General features: G+C 45.5%; 1 protein-coding gene across 1 annotated transcript in view; it reads right to left on the bottom strand.

Moving 5' to 3' along the window:
- Positions 1–12,273, bottom strand: part of KIFAP3 (kinesin associated protein 3) — a 66,833-nt gene that overhangs the window by 5,247 nt on the left and 49,313 nt on the right. The window lies entirely within an intron of this gene.

Raw genomic sequence — 12,273 nt, 5'->3', positions numbered from 1 at the left:
TCGGCTGGATGCCCGTAGCTGGAGGACCCCCACGCTGACAGAAGCCTCGTGTCATTGATCAGACATGCTGACAAGTCACACACGCTCAGAGTCATCGTCTCCTCCCGGGCCTTTTATGCAGTGACTGGGAAACATGGAGTTAAAGTCGTGAACTGCTTAGCTTAGGCTAATTACTGTTTAACACTAACCTCAGTTGCTGGATCATTTTGGAGATCCGTTAGAAAGGAACTGTGTATTTTACCCCTATGCACTCTTAATGATTTGTTGTTTTAGTCTGAAATCATTTCCAGCCATCAGTTACATTTGTGGTCTCTCCGACATATGCACTTCTCTCGAGCACAAACATTTCTTTTTCCTATTGGCCTGCCAGCCTTGTCAGAACAAATTTCACTGTAAACTACAGGCTGATACGCAAAGCTCTTGAGTTACCCGAGCTGCTGGCGTGATCCAGGACCTCTTTACAATTACAGCTTTCTAATTTGCTTATAAGAACTTGTCACAAGAGGAAATGTTCCAAGAATTAGGATACATTTTATAAAGTTACTGGGAGCTATGCTGATTCATAGCGAATAAAAAGCCACATATATTCCGGGCCCCTAAGGCGGCTCAGACACATCAAAATGCAATGACCAATCATAGTCAGAATTTCACCCATACATGGCAGATCTTTCATACCCGTGCTCCTCCAGAGCCACCAGAGTTCTGGTGCACAGGTCTGCCTCAGGGCCCAGACCTGCATGCCCAAACAGGAGTGGGCAGCACCTTCCCGCTCTGATCCCAGCAGACCTGATGGCAGAGCCAAAGCAAATCAGGGCCCACCACACGGGAAACGCAAGCCTCCATATGCCGCAGGGCGGGCTGTGTAACTGCCTGCAAGGATTCTCACAAGGACGCAACTGTTCTGGCGCTTGCGCTCGCTCGGCCACGCGTCTGGAAGCGCTAAGGTGGGGCTCTCCCGTGTGGGTGGCTGAGGGCACGGGTGGCTGAGCAGAACTCGGGGACTGCCGCCCCCTCAAGGAGGCAGCCACCGTGACTGCCGTGCTGGCTGAACCGGCCCAGGCACCGAATGAGAGAGGCAAGGCCGGCGCAGATGATGCCTGCTGGCCGCATGTGCTGGCCGGCTTGTCCGATGCATTTCAGCCCACTCGACTTGAATGCAGCGCATTGTGGCAAAAATGCACAGAAGGAGCGGGGTGCCATGCCATGGGCCTGCGGTGCACTTTGGTGTTCGTAAGCCCAGTGCGCAGAGCATTCGTGGCTTTTGTCTACTGATGTTCTCAGATCATTTCATAGCCGGGCCGGGGTGGGGGGGGAACCTAAATCCCCAAATCACAAAATAAAATATAAAGAAAGATCCTCACTTTTCCACACTGTGCATCAGGGCAAGCTAATCAACAGGCATTCCCAACAGTAAGTTTTATTATGATGGAGAATTCCTGGTGAGTTCTGCTCAAAGGAACATCCTCATCAAATTTCAACAAAACAAAACCACAAGGCGGAAAAGTAGTTATCTATATAATTGGAATGTCTGTTTCAATACATGCATATGAAGTATATGGTTAAACTTCATGGTTAAAACAAACAAACAAATAAATGGCATGTTTGATTTTTGAATGGGTTGTCTTTAGGCATAATTTATGAAAAGATCAATATATGAATATGGTCTTACTTTTGTTGAAGCTGATGTCGAACTATGCCAACGAACAGTGGTATATTTTGTTTAAATAAAATACATAGGCATATACATTACACATGGATCTACTGCAATTGATTTATTTAAATTTCATGCAAAAACCTGATATTTTATCTTTTTTATGGGCTTTTGGTTATGATTTATTGAAACACTCCATAAAAATAGTTTGGATAGCTTGGAACCCTTACTCTGTGCTACTGGGCAGAATACCAGTACTCATGGCTTTACGTTACTTTAGCATTTAAAATTATTCTTTATGTTGATGACCTTTCAGTGTCTACCTTTAAACTCCACTTGTCTGTTCCAGCTTTGATGAAGCTGGTCAATATTTTGAGGGATTTGTCGGGCTAATCAATGAACTGGCCAATTCTAAACTGATGCTGATGGGAGTTACTACATCTCATAGTGTTTTAACTACCCGGCAATTCTGATGGCGCCCATTACTTATTTGGGAATACTAAATTGGCTGTTTCAAGGTTGAGCCTCTCTAAAGTTGAATCTGTGGGGTAAGGCAAATACAGTTAAAATGAATCTGACACCTCTGATTGTTTGTTCTATCTATTGATAGATATAGCTCTGGCAAATAGTTCATGCTAACCCTAAGGACACAAACCTGTTGCCCCCGAGCCCAGAGGCTTAAACTCATCCTGTGTGAATGGCAGCAACAGTGGAGCTGATCTTGGCCTCCGCACGCTTGTGCTATTCACTAAGTGGGCTTTTTTTGCCCACAGAGAGAAGCATCTCAGAGGAGGAGGGAAGGAGGCTGGAGAGGCCCCAGGACAGCTTGTGTCCTGGTCTTCGCAGGCCCCTCCCTTCCCCTCCCCACCCACCAAAACACTGCGTGTTCCTCCTCTCCGGGGTTGCATCCCTGACCTCAGAGAGGCAGCTGGCATGGCTCCTTCCACATTGGTGGTGAGGGCAAGAGAGCATTGTACTGCAGATTCCCCACTGTGACGTCAGAACACTCTCTTTGAACTTGGTCTGGAAATCTAAAGTATATTATGGATCCCCAGGCAATGCTCCCTAATTTGATCAATGAGATCTCATGAGATATAGAAAGGTGTGTATTTTTAAAGTTGTGCCTGTGGGGTACAGTAGATTAAGTGAAAATGCATATTATACCTTGGACTGTTTGTTCGATCTATAGCTATATCTGGCAAATATTTTCAAGAACTCAATGTCCACCCCTACAGGAATATTGCTGAAGAGGATCCAGTTAAAAAGGATGGGTTTGGCTATTATGCCAGCATTATGTCACTGGGGTTATTTATTGACCGATGTTATACTACTGTCTTTTCCAGCTTGGCCAGTTTTGAAATCTTTCTGTCAGAATCCTCTTTGCAAAGAGATGGCATCAGGTTCTCGGAACACTGAAAGGGACAGGGTTCCTCCCACAGTTATTCCTGTTAGAGATGTGCAGCATGTACGGCCACATCAGTACATCTGGATCCCTTTCCTCATGCTAAATTGACTGTGTGGAGAAAACTCAGGTTTAAAAATGGGTAAGAAAATGTGTTTGGAGCAGACTTGGATGGATAAGCTGATTTTCAGCTTGAATCAATTAGTGGGTGTGGATGAGGAGTTTCTGTCACTCTTGGCTTTATGCACCAAATGCAATTTGTTCTTAACAGCTGAATGGCAATACTTACAATGACAATATTTGTCAGAGGAATTAAGAGATAGATGTGAAATTTCCTCGTGAAAATAGAGGAAAGCACAAATAATTTATTTGCACAATGTTGTGCAGCTTTGCTCATGATAATCTCAGTGAATTCAATGACACACTGCTAAATAAGTATACACAGGACTGCAAGACACCATGTTCAAATCCTGGCTTAGATTTGGAGTTACTTTAGTGCCTCTTTGTTTAATGCTGCTCCTATAACCCTAAATGCTAAACTTGCTATTTATAACATTCCCTTCGCTGTTGGAAAATATTACACCAGACCATGATAGTAATCAGGACAGCTAGGGCAGGGAAACAGGTTTCAATTTCCCACTCTACTGCCCTTGTGATCCCAATACAGCTGGGATCGTAGCTTAATCTCCTCAGCTCCAAGCGATTCTAGTGCTGCCAAGATCGCCATGGGTCATGGGTGAAGCGTTAGCCTTCTCCTCAGCATTCACATCTCAGCGGGCGGGGGAGGGATGCTGATGTTCCCATCCTTGTGTGCCGAGATGTGTGTTTCCACAACACGACACCGACCCACCATCCAGGGATGGGTAAGCTTTCCAGTCACCCATACATGTGATGCACAGAGAAACCACAAAGAACCTGCAACTACTGTTCTTCGAGTGGTCACCTGTGGCTTCACACAACCCACATACCAACCCCACTAGGTGTTGTGAGCAACTCAGCATGTGCTTTTTAATTTGTTTTTCCCTTGCGCTGTACTGCTTTGTTGAATATGAGGCCGGTTCTTCTGATCCTCCCTTGTTCCATAGACCACCAGGCAGTCTCGTTTGGAACTGTGGGAGAAGGCAGAAACTCCTCTCTAATGAATGCCAAGATGTTGGGGGGCTCCTATGCTACAGATAATTACAGCAAAAGAACAGACAATCACATTCAAGATGCAACTGGGCAGCCCTCTGAGAGGGGTGATTTAATGATGTCTGGCACTGAGCCGGAGGCTGGACCAGGTGGCCCTCTGACCCCTTCCAACTCTATGGTTCTATGATTCTGAAAGTCAGTGTTGTGATATAGTGACTGTTAAATTTCAACTTTGATGAAAGAGAGATGCTTCTTACCTTCAGAAGGAGTTGCAGCGTGAAGTTCAATTATTGGTTTTCCCACCAAGAGGTAGGGATATATGAGAAACCATTTCCATTCATTTTTGATCAGGGTTTACCCAGGTAGCACCTTTAGGACTAAATACAGACAGATGTAATCTGTGGTCTAAACCCACACATTTCTGAAATCTCAGTGTGATTCATGTATCCAAAATACTGTGCTTGATAGGCACAAAATATGCACAGGTTTTCATATGAAATGAAAAGCTTGCAATCTGATAACGAGTCCAAATGAGATTAAAGATGGAATTCATTAGCTCAAGTTTTGCTGATTCACACAGCCCTACCAAGAGGATTATGATCAGGAGTTCTAGCAATATTAATGGGTAAAAGACATGCAGCAGTGTGTACGACACTGTCTGAAGCACAACCTGGTGCCTCACTCCACATTCTGAGGTGGAGTTGGCTCATTTGATTTATTCTTAAAACAAAACACTGTCTTTACTGAACATAAAAAAACAATATATAATATATAACAACCGAAACACAGGAAAGAGCAAGGAAAATGTGAACCCGATATGTGATGACTATGAGAAAGGTAAACACCATGTTGGGCATAAATAGGAAAGTAACTGTAAATAAAACTGCCAGGATCACACAGTGTGCACACACTTAGAATCCAGGCACCACATCTAAGAAAGGATATTGTAGAGCTGAGGAAAGTGCAGAAAAAGGCAACTAAAATGATCAAGGGGCTGGAGCGACTCCCTTGGGAGGAAAGGTTACAACATCTGGGATTGTTTAGGTAGAAAAAAGGTGAGTAAGGGGAGACATGACGGAGGTGCATACAATTATGTATGGCGTGGAGAAAGCAGGGAGAGTGGCATTCCCTCTCTCTCGTACTGCTAGAACTCAGCCATCCTCATGAAGCTGACTGGCAGGAGATTCAGCACGGGTAAAAGGAGGTCCTTCTTCACACAGTGCGCACTTAAACTACGGGATTCACTTCCATGAGGAGCACTGATGGCCACTAATTTGGAAAGCTTTAAAAAGGAACTGGACACATTCATGGAGGAGCACAAGGCTTCAGCAGAGCATCGTCCTCAGGATCAGAAGCTGATGCCTTTGCACATGATTTGCCGGGGAGCGTGGGCACTGGGGCGCTGCTGCACGCCTGTCCTCTGCATGGGTTTCCCAGGGCAGCTGAGGGCCCTCTGTGCAAAGAGTTTGTTCTAATACGAAGCTGTTCCTCCAGGGCCGCCCGCCAGGTCGTGCTGCACCAAGTGTGTAATCACACTATGGGGGATCCAGAATATTGGGGCACAATTTTGCAAGGGCTGCTATAAAGGCCTTTCCACTTCAGAAAAACAAAGCGCTTTGTAAAACAATAAAATTCCACCTGGCACAAGCTAAACTTTAATTATCTGGCTTGCTAGATAGGCCAGTTTTACTCAGTAACATTATCCCCCCAAAGTAGCCCATTAATTTCCAGGTCTGCTAAGACTACTCTTTGTCTCTATAATTGGAATTATGCAAGCATGTCTATTCATAGTCACACACACAGCCCTGTTCAATTTATTAGCATTTTAAATCTTTTTTCCAAGTCTGGCTTTGCAATTGCTAGTTCAGAAATAGAGTTACTTAAAAGGATGGGGGAGCACCATAAAATGATTTATGAAAGACAAGATGATTAAACCGATTGTGCTGCTTTTGTACCATGCAGCAGAGCTCTACAAACATTCTGCTGGCCGCGGCTTGGCATTTAGCAGCAAGTGATCAGTGAGGAGGAGGAAATTTTATTCCATTTAACTGCTGCAGATTTACTGCAGTGAAAAAGGGCCATGTAACCTGAGAAGTGACAGAACAGGGAGATCAAAGCAGTAGTCTGGAAACTAAAATAAACCTTCAGGCTACTTCCTGCAAGAAAATTCACTCTGGCAAACTAAAACAGAGTCTACCTAAAAACTGTTCTGTTTTATGAGCTGTCACAGCAGCTCAAGTGGTTTGGACCAGTCAAGTTCAGAACATTATATTTCCTTGTTTCTGTCTTACATACTTTTGTAAGCAGTTTTATGTGGGGGGTTATTTAAAAAAGAGAAAAAAAACTTTCCTTTTGGTTGACATTGAGAAGGTCACAGCTAAACTCATTAAAATAAGCAAGTCTTCATTTGCACATTCCATTCCCATTTACTACATTTCAATATTTTATTTTTGGGATTTATAGGCAATGTACATTTTCTTTAATAACTCTTCCGCATTCTGTTCAATTATTGTTTAATATAAGCACAAATCAATTTACACAGCCCATGTGGCTTGTAACTCAGGAGCTGGTCTATTCCTAGCAACACATCTGGAGGAAATTCAGGCAGCAGCAAGAACATGGGAATTAATTAATGCTGTGCTTCAAAAGCTGACCAAAAAATGGGTTTCTTCATAGGATATGGAAGAAGCTGAAATTAGTGCACCAAAATGAGGTGCTGCTTTGGTGTTTATTCATGATGGCCAGACTGCAGGTGAACTGGCAAATATATCCAAGTGATTAACAACTCAGGGCACTCTCTTCTTGAAAAAGGTATCAGAGTAGCATCCTTCTCAGAATTATCACCACTGATGACAGTCCACAAATCTCTGTCAAAATAACTGAAAACTAAATGCTGGGACAATTATGGGACCCCTACAATTACAAGCCAGAGCCACTGAGTAAAATTCGTTGTTACTGAGCAATCCTTCATTATTAAAAGGCAGATTGTGCAGAGACCAAGCAAGGCTGAATGCAAATATCATCATCCAGATCTTGGAAGATTTCTGTTCGGATTGAGAGCCTAACTCCTTTTATTTCTGTTGTAATTTAATACTACCCGTTACATGAAACAGCAATCATGACGGAGCAACTCCATGAAGAATGGACTGAAGAAGAAATGAGTATCTGGAAAACAAATTCGGTCGCATTTCCAAACTCTCCCAGTCTGGAAATCCACAAACTGAGCATAGCCCCAGTGCCTGTTCGCTTCTCTGTGGACATCCCTGGCCAGAAGAAATCCCCCTGTAGCACTGGCCAGCACTTGGGGCCTCAACTGAAGCAGGCCCTGCTGCAGGTGACGCTGGGAGCTCCAGAGCAGACAGGTGCACCTGCTCCATGGATTCAGGGAAAGGCACCGCCTGCAGCTCCACGCACCCCAGCTCTGCTCTTACTGTAGATGATGGCTCTGGACTACGGAGCAGCTTTCCCTTGAAGAGGCTGGTCCAAGGGGTCCACCAGGAGAGGCTGGAGCAGGCCATGGAGGCATCCAGAAACTCTTCCATGGACAGCCAACCCGTGGGTCGAGACAACGGGCAAGCCACACCTGGAGCAGCACATCTGAGGCCCGGCCCAGGGAAGCACCGACATGGTTGTCACCCTGCGACCAAGAAGTCACTGAATCTGGGAAGCCAACAGTACCCATCACTGACGCGGCTTGGAAGCGGCCTCGATTAATGCCGCTGGCCTGGTGTTCGGTAGCTATGCTGCTACTTTGGTGGAGCCCTGTGCATGTCCCTGTGAAAAGGATGGAATGGGAAGGGGAAGGAGCAGATTTTTCTGAGGTTATACAAAGGCCCAGTCTGTTCAACAGACCGCACATGCTGCGGAGCACGGCAATGGATCTCACTGGAGCTACCAACCACGCGTCCAAGTATGGAGCCACCGATGACCAGTCGTTCGCCTCTGCTGAAGGCGAGCACACACCATGGCCATGCACACCGCAGAAACCATGGGGGCAGCAGACAGTCCAAAGCGCAGAACAGAAAACTGGAACGGCTCTCCCCCAGTGTGGGAGCAACTCTCTCCCAACTCGCAATGGCAGGGTGCAACGCCAATGTGGAAATAAGCATCCATGAGGCCAGTGGATGCAAACTGGTATCGTTGGAGAAGGGAGGGGATCCCCTGTAGAATAACCATCTGGAACTTTTTACGAGACATTAGAAGTTAAGGTCTCCTGGGTCCAGGATGGACGAAGCCCTCCATCCCTTTTTGGTGCAGTGAAGCAATGTGAGAAGAACTTGCAGCGAGCAGAAGAGGCTGGAAATCGATCAACTGCACTCTTTGACAGGAGCAAGTGACTCTCCTCCATCAACGCTACCGATGCAGGTGTTGTGCACACAGCACTGATAGGCAGATGGGCATCAAATTCAATCCTGTAACCTTTCTGGAAGGCAGGCAGCACCCAAATGTCTAAGGTAATTGCCTGTCATGCAGGCAAGTGGGGAGAGAGACAGTCCCAAAAATCTAAATTAGAAAGAAAAGGTATGGAGGGGGACAAGTGGTAGCCCCTAAAAACATTTGTTTTTTTATAAAGGGAGATAAAGGACAGTTAAGGAAGAAAACCTGTAAGGTTTGATACAAGGACTCAAGAAAGACACCCCAAAATATTAGGGAAAAAAGGAAGGAAATGCTCTGAGGAGATGAGAGAAAGGGAATACTTTCTGAGGCACCAAAGGTGGTCGAAGAAGAACCGAGGGAAATGGCAGACCCCCTTCTTTTATGGACAAGGGGAGGTGTTCCCCCCAAAACACTCTCAGCTATTAAATTTTCCTGGCAGCAGGCTCCAGAGCCCTTATGTGTGATGCAGAGACCACAAAGAAGAACTGAAATCTTAAAATGTTTCAGAACAGTGTCTGAGAGCAGGTTCAGTTCTAGTTTGTGAGGAGTGGGTTATCCATTTAGACTTTCTTTTAGATAAAATCATCGAAGAATGGAATTGGAAGGGGGCCGAAGGCCATCAAGTCCAAGCCCCTGCCATTGCAGGGCACTAAGCTGCACCATCCCACTCAGATGACTATCCAGACGCTATCTGAATTTCTCTAGTGACACAGAGCCCACAAAAATGTTTTAATAAAATAAATAAATAAATAAACTTCCCCAAGTAATAGAGTCCATTGTCATACTGCTCTGACAGTGAAGCAATTCTCCCTGATGTCTAGTCTGGTTTCTTTTAACTTAAGTCCATTATTCCATTATTTTCTCACAGTGTCTTGTTTCCTACCTGTAGTGAGGTTTACCTGAGCCTGCTGATACCTCTGTCTTGCTTGCAGATGGTACCAATTTGGTCATATGAGGAGCAGCACTTGAAGAATTTAGTTCAGCATTAATACATACAAGTAGAAGCCACACCAAAATGCCGCAGCATGGACTGCTGCTATTCAGGATTTTAGCCACTCCATTCCACCCCCCGCCCAATTCCCAAGTATCTTGTCAGTATTATAGGCCTTCATTAGGCTGCCTGAGGGTCATTTCTGCCTTTCTTAGACTTCCTCCGCTTCCAATTTTGCAAACTTTGGGGTTCTCAAAGTCTGCACCTCTTGTACACTGGTGGTGCCATTTCAGCTATGTAAGTATTGGCCCTCTCAGCCTGAACACTGGAAATAGAGCATATTATACTTGCCTGCTAAGGTCATACCTTTTAAAGATAAAAACTTTTCTCTGGAAACTCCAGTTTTTCAAAGCCTCTTGAGAGACCTTTACTTGTTCACTAAAGTCAGATTTACAGTCTGCTAATGCTGATGTGTGATAAACTAATAAAATGCAACTACTGAGTTATAGGCCCAATTTGCTAATAAATCTAATTCAGCTCTTCCAGGAAAGGGGAAGCAAATGCATCATGTCCAAATGGTAAAAGCTGACTAAAACTTTGTTTTGCTAGATTACAAGATTCCTCAGAAATCAATATATCCTCAAAACATCGGTTTATGATACACAATTTAAGTAAAGTACAAGTTAAACAAAATGGTCATTTGCTATCACTGTGTTCTGTGCGCTATTATGGCAATCTAATTCTGGCTCTGTGTAGTTGTATGCATGACCCATGACTGCAGAATATGGGTGAGCAGTCAGAAAGTAATGCTGTATGTATTGGTAACATCCATATCTAAATGCACACCCGATTATATTTCTGATATATTCCTGTATTTCTGGACCCAACAACTGCTAAAAGATGCAAAAGTCTCCTTCCACATACACATCTTGTGTGGATAAGGACATATACATGGTTCTGTTTAAAGATTTTGTTTGTGTGCAGGGGAGGGAAATGGTTCACCATCTAAGAATATTAAATAATTTGTTGGTGAGAAAGAGGAATAGCTGTAGTAATTTTAAGGCATTTCAAATGCATTGTACTACAAGCCAAATAGCTTCCAGATGCTTTCACAATTTGCTTATTAAGTGGTATGAATCATGCCAAGAAAGTATATGCATATTTACTTTATTCTATATAATGTACCTTGGGTGGGACCAGAGCACCCTCTCTTCCCACAGCAAGTTCTCCTGCTCTTCTACCCCATTTCTAAAAAATCAAGAACCTCTCCAGCAGGGGATTCAAAATGGTGCAATTCACGAAGGGCTGAAGTAGGAATGGTAGTAAAACCAGTGGCCCTTCTCCCCACAAGCAGGAGTACTTTATCCTCACACAGAAGACTATTTGGACGTCTGCATTATGCTGCTTGGATTATGGGTAACATGAACAAAGAGTGCACAGTCACATATGAATGCCTTCCCTACAAGAACTACTTTGGGAAACAGAAGCTATTTTAAAAATCAATACAATCTGTGAACATAAAACACTTGACCAATTTAAAGCATTAAAAATAAGCTGAAATAAATCTTACAGTCAGAATTCTTTTTGGCTTAAATCACAGACATGCCATTATCATCCCAGGAGTCAAAATTCATGAAGCCATCTTATTAAAGGCCACTATATATTTGTTTCCAGTGTCAGAAAAGTCTTCATTATCAGGGATGCATTTCCTAACTAGTGGAAAAGTCAGCTTAACAACAAAAAACGTAGGCTTTGCTGTTAGGTGAAGCTAAGGGTAGCATCAAGTTTTAGGTCTTTCAGTCTCCCTCATAAGCTAAAGTTTAGGTATAAACCTCAGTAAGAAACATAGAAACATAAAAACAGAGTGAGTCAGAAGGCACCTCCTGGGCCATCTAGTCTGACCCCCCACTCCATGCCCTGGCTTGTCATCCCAGACTGGGGGTCCTGCTGGTACCCCGCGGCCTCCTCAGCCCCAGCCTCCCCAAGTGGAGAGAACCTGCTTCCCAGCTCCAGATCGGCGCCAGGAGGAGGAGGAGGCCGTGCTGGCCTCCCCCTCCTGTGGGTGACGTGCCTCCGTGTCTCCGCGGCTGCTCCTGCCGTGGCCCCTCCCGCAACCCTCTGCCTGGACGGGGGCTGCTCCCGGGGGGCCTGGAGGGCTCTCCCGGCCCTGGGACACCACACCTCCTCCTCTAGCAGGGTCACCAGCTTGCACCGAGGGCAGGTGTATCCCTGCCTCTCCTGGGGGAGAAGGGCGGACATGTCGCAGATGCCGCAGCGGACGGCAGCACCCGTGACTCCCGCCAAGGCCGTCTCCTGGCCTGCCACTGGGAACCCTCAGAGGCCCTGCCCGGTCCCCCGCCTTGTCTGTCCTGCAGTACCCCTCACTCGCCCAGTTCTCCCAGACAAAAACCGACGCACCCACACACAAGGATAAAATAAAATTTAAATTGGAGGAAAAAACAAAACACAACACAGACGAGACAATCCTGCCCCCAGGGAAGGGAGTCCCCTGGGGAAGCCCAGGCCGCAGACAAGGGACAATGCCTTATCAGCCCCTACGGCCGGTGGCCCCGCCTCCTGGCCCCTCTGGCCCCACCCCCTTCCTCTCTGCTGCTCCTGCCCCTCTGCTCCTCCCTTGCCTTCGCCAGTCCCCTGGCCACCCTCAGCCCTCTCCCAGCCTCTGCCTCTGCCGCTCTGCCAAGAGGCAAGAACCAGATTAAAGAGTTCAAATTAAGAGTCCAACTTTTCATTAATCTGAAATTCAGAGTCTCTGTCTGCAAG

This window comes from Varanus komodoensis, unplaced genomic scaffold (assembly GCF_004798865.1).
Source record: "Varanus komodoensis strain SLA01 unplaced genomic scaffold, ASM479886v1 scaffold34_3, whole genome shotgun sequence".
Classification (NCBI taxonomy): domain Eukaryota; kingdom Metazoa; phylum Chordata; class Lepidosauria; order Squamata; family Varanidae; genus Varanus; species Varanus komodoensis.
Note: the sequence above shows the minus strand (reverse complement) of the source record. Positions and strands in the feature narration are given on the sequence as shown.